This window comes from Poecilia mexicana, unplaced genomic scaffold (genome assembly GCF_051168715.1).
Source record: "Poecilia mexicana isolate PSO_F unplaced genomic scaffold, ASM5116871v1 scaffold_1, whole genome shotgun sequence".
In the NCBI taxonomy this organism is placed as follows: domain Eukaryota; kingdom Metazoa; phylum Chordata; class Actinopteri; order Cyprinodontiformes; family Poeciliidae; genus Poecilia; species Poecilia mexicana.
In genome coordinates, this window is record NW_028263370.1 from 9,278,004 (window position 1) to 9,283,381 (window position 5,378).

The following is a 5,378-nucleotide window of genomic DNA, read 5'->3' on the forward strand; positions in this document are numbered from 1 at the left end:
TAAAATTGTCAGCCAATGTTCCAAACCTAGGAGACCCCACACATGACGATAAAAAAAAATAAAAATAACTAAAGAATATTAGGTATAACAGGTTCGGTTGTCCGGTGTGTGGTGTACAACCACATGGCAGGAGCAACACACCACACATTAACGGATTTCACTCACCGACGTTCAAATGTCTGCTTTCAGATTAGCTACAATCAACAGGCTGCATTCTCCACATGCTGCTACATCGGGCAAAGACAATCCAATGTTGAATATTTTAGATCGGAGCAGTCCCGATGTTCTTCAGTGAGAACCACATCACTCTTAGCACCACACACATCACAAATAGAGCCAACCTGATAAGACTCTTGGGACAATTGGGACAGAAATTGTCATTAAAATCTTGCAGCGTAAATTAGGCAATGTGTAGATAAGTGAAGTCTCATTTGCTATTCACCGTAAACCACCTCTACATGTTTTGTTTCTTGTTTTCTTCTTTGTGGTTTAAATGCAAATTGTTGCATTTAAACCACAACTCTCAATGTAAATGCACATAATTTTTATGGGCGTTTGAAGTTGGCCAGGCTTTAGAAGCATTGTCTCAATAAAAGCTAAGTTGTCAGAAAGAAACGGAAGGAGGCTAGATAGAAGAAAATTCATCCATAAGTTCTGGGAAGAGCTAAATTTTTACAGTTTGTTTGCTCAAAGCCACTTGCATTTTATTTAATTATTGATGTAGAGTCAACTAATTCAGGGACAAATATGCTCAAACTTAATAAAAAAAAAACAACAAAAAAAAAACAAAACAGATTTTCTCATTAGTTAAGACAATGCCTGATCTACTAAGCTTCAGCTTGATGGAGCACTCAGCAGGTGCACACATGTGCACCCATATGAATATTTAAAGGTTAAAACCAGTGTTTTTATTTGGGTTGGTAATGTTTGAGCTTATGTTCTCCAGTAAAATCAATTTTAAGCCACCACAGAAATGCCAGACAAACACGTTCCCGTCAGTGTAGTTTGAATCACATAAACTAGCCTGTGTAGTTCCTCCAGATGGGATTTGTCAAGCTATGTGTTTTTGTGACTGTAATGCACTACAAGAAATATTTCCCGAACAGGGATCTAACCTTGGGAAGGAAATAAGAAACTGCAGTTCACATTGACTAAGTCACAGAGCCCCACATATGTGAATTACGTTGATCTCAAGGAATATTATATCATATAGGACAATGACTTCTTCTAAAGTCTGCAACTTTTCTTAACCAATAAAAAGTTTATAAGTTGTCAATCGTAGAACGAACAGAAGATACATACAGTCACTTATTTTGGGGATTTTAAATACAAGAGTGTAATAAAAAGCATATGGAATTTAACTTTAACCTCAGATGTGAAATAAACATCAGATATCATACATTTATTACCTTTCTCTTTAAAAAAAAATCTAACTGTGAAAAACTAAGTACACCCTTGATGCTTCCACTGGATTTAAGCTGGGTGCTGCTTTTAAAATGCTCTTTATTAATGACTAATGATTAATTAAGTTGAACTTGATTTTCCTTCTGCCTATGATGTGAAAGTAGAGATATTCGGACGTAATGTAGAGCTCCATATTTGGCACAAACTAACCACATCAGCATAAACGCTGCATATGAGCTGTGACGTATGTTGGGGGACGGCTGATGTTCTGGTGCTGTCGACCATTGGTCTGTCAAACCTGTGTTCAGATTCAGCAGCAAACTCTGCAGTCTGACAACTTCTGGGTCAGGGTTAGGGTTACTCCAATATCACCACTTTTTTTCAGTAACAGGTAATATAACACGTTACTGTTTCTAAACCAGTAGACAGATTGCAGTTATGTGTCCAAGCCACTGACCAGATGGGGTGTAGTACAGGAAATGCTGCCCTTTTAATATGGTTGACCCTCCTGGTTGGCATTTTCATGTTTCATGTTGTCCACAGTTAATGAATGTAACTAATAAAGTAACTTACAATCTAACTTAGTTACATTTGGAATCAAGTAGTAAGTAAATAAGTAACTTTTTTTAAAGAATCGGTCATCAGTACGTTTTCACGGTAGCTGTGGCAACACTGGGTGTGACACATGGATTGTCATAAGTTTATCATGGTGAGCTTGCACAGTGTGCTATATTTAAGTCTTATTCCATTTTTGACTTGAGAGGTGTGGCTGAAAACTCTAAAAGCCAACTCCCAACAATGTCAAGAGATAACTTACCATATAGGGTCCAGACTTTGGGGCTTTTTGTGTCCACACTTCCTCTCCTTCTAACATCTTCCTCTTTTGCTTAAACTTTGACTGTGAGTGAAGATGATGGTAGTTTGGTGGTGGGTGTTACAACGAGCCTGTACAGGTGAAAGGGTAATTGTTTTATATGAGATCAGGCCAGAGCGAGCACTGTTGTGACCAGTGCTGAGGGACAGTCCAGCCCCTCCACAGGAGCACTTAACATAAACCCTCTTTGCACCCGTGCTCCTCACCCGTCCCTTCTAGCTTCCAGCTCTTGCTTATTGCTCAGTGCCATTACCGCTCTCCCCTCCCCACACCCTCCTTCAGAGCACCACTCAGCAACCTCTTCAGAAATTACAATCACTCTGGGTTTAGGCAATTTGACCAACTGCACGGCCTGCATGTTGGGATTGGAAACGGGAGGTGGGGGCGGGGGAGTGTTGGAGCTGCAAGGTTGGACTTTGGAAACAGGACAGGAATTACATTTTTAAGTCAGGGGCTGAAGCACTGAATGGTGCTATGAAACCACAGGAGTGCACTGAGAATTATACTATTTTAGATAAACCAATGTTTTATACAGAAGAGGTAGGTTCCTGTGTCTTGACAACACGGAGCTTTGACAAATGCTCAAATTCGTCAAATGATGATGACAGAGAGCAAACAACTGCAGTGAAGTTATTAGGAAAAACTGAGTAACCTCCCAAAAACTGTCTGGGTGATGACATCTTCTCGTTTCAAGAGGAAATCCAACAGATAGTTGGCAGCGTTCATACATCGTGTTTATCGTCTTTAACCCCTGAAAATATATCACGATAACTAAAAATAAAGAACGCAATAAAATGTTTATTCATTTTTAAGTTGAACATTTATTTTGCTCTGAAAAAAAAAAAAAAAAAACACAAGTGAATTCCACACGGACTGTATCACGGGTTCTGCTTCCTTGTGCCAATCATATAAGTGATGATGGTAGCAATCTCTGCCCAAAGCTTTAATAGAAGCAACCAGGACAAAGTGAGAAAGGCGTGGATAAAAATGCCAAAAAATCATCAGTATAGAAAGCCATGTGCAAAGTGGGCCCACTAAAATATAGTTTCTGATAATCCCCAAGTATTTGTTTCTCATATGCACAACAATCAGATTGGATTGGAAGTGGAAATGTAGTGGAAAGTCTCAGTTTGGTGAAATATCAGTGTAAATACATCGTTCATGCAGCGTAATTCATCGTTCTGTCTGATTGGACCGGGTTTGTTAGAATTTTTTTTCTAGCGTTATATTGCAGGCACAGAATTGGCATAAAATAAGACAAAGTTTTCTTGCCACAGCCTGTCGGCCTGGTGGATGAGCTACATCATTGTACTTAAACAGAAGGAAATTGAACATTGAATAAGATCAATCAGTATTGGCTAGATTTCTATTGTTACATAAAGTGGACACCAGTTCACGATCCCTTTGAAAATAACATCTTTCAAACCTGAGTGCTTGTCATATCTTTACTAAACACACAGTGGTGTTGTAATGTGTTGTATTGAATTGTAGTATTTAACGCAATAATTGGCATTTTTCTTTTCTTAAATATCCTATTATTGTCTTTAAAACAATGTTTTCTTTGCATGGGGCTGTGTAAGGTTCCTAAGTTATACTGACTGACAAATAGGATGCTTGCAGGTTTTGTTTATGCAGGCGATTACTTTGAGTTGCGTTCATTAACCTTTGGTTGCGAAGCACTATCTGTTGGAATGACAGTAATATTGCACTGCTTTGTATTCTGAATGTTAAACAGCAGCAGTTGGATTCATGCTATTGACGTCTACGTAAAAAATCAAGAATTGCATCCTGTGCTTTTTCGAAATAAGAGTCTCAAACGTGGATATGTTGTGTCAAGCTAAATGCACTCACTTTATATTAGAATAACTTGCAACAAAACAGCAGCTAGATGGCGCAACACATGGCAGATTTCATAAAACTAAGTACTGTATTGTTTTAATATAGATCTCATTACACTCTTTCTACATCCTACAGTTATGTCTTATTTTAAATCACTTAAACATAATGTGGGTAGCACATTTTTTTTAACAACCTAACAAATCAGACTATGTGGGAAAAGAATAAAGAACAAGTTAATCTGAATACGAACCAGTGGATTTGATAGATCGCAATTTTTTTTCTCCGTCGGCATGATGAATGACGATGAGGCTAACTAGACCATCAATCAGCCCTCCATCAGCAATCCTAAGGTGGCTTTATGTTTCATCCGCTCAGACCTCAGCGAGAGTGAGCATCCATCCCTCATCACAGCTGACTGGGACAGCTCTATACACATTTCAATCTTGTCACCTCTCCCCTGGGCACGGAAAGCTATCCTCAAAATCTCCATTTTTATCATCCCTCTAAACCTTGGACCCTGGGCGGCACTGGGATGCAGAATTTTATGGACCAGAGAGGGGGGAAAAAAGAAGAAGAAGAAAAAAGAAAAAAATCAGAGTTTCTGCGAGAGAGTGGGTCTGTTTGTCAGTGGCGGCTGGTCAAGCTGGGCCGAAGCGGCTGCTGCAATTAGAAGAGGTCCTTCAGCGTGTTAGTTACAGTAAATTAACACCGATGCCGTGCACCTTGTTTAGCACTTTGTGATTGGGTTCAGCAGAGGCCTTGCCAGAGCTGTCTCTGAGGGAACCATCAGCAGAAATACAGCAGCACAATGGGTGTTACCAGGCTGTCAGAATTAGATAATAAAGCACCACAGTGCTGGCGGATAAACGCGCAAGAGAGGACATCCATCTTGCAAGTGTGATGCTGAAGAGGATGCTGTTAAATGACAGTGAGGGCCCTGTGCGTGTGTGTGTATGTGTGTGAGCACACTTCAATGAGACGGCTATGTGGAAACATGGGAAACTTTTTTTTTTGTGCAGTGGAGTGTTACTCCTAAAAATCAGTCTATGGGAAGTACTGGACCTGGATGCTGCTTTTTCATCCCAAATCTTATGAAATCAAACAGTGTATATTAATTTATTTATTTTTTCCCAAACATATAGCTTTGACATATAGCTTTTGTTTTTCTTGACTAAGTAGTGAAGAGTGGAAACATGTCATTGTTAAATTTAAATCATTTTTGGACCTGGTAAAGACCAGATGATATTTATTCCCTGCATGC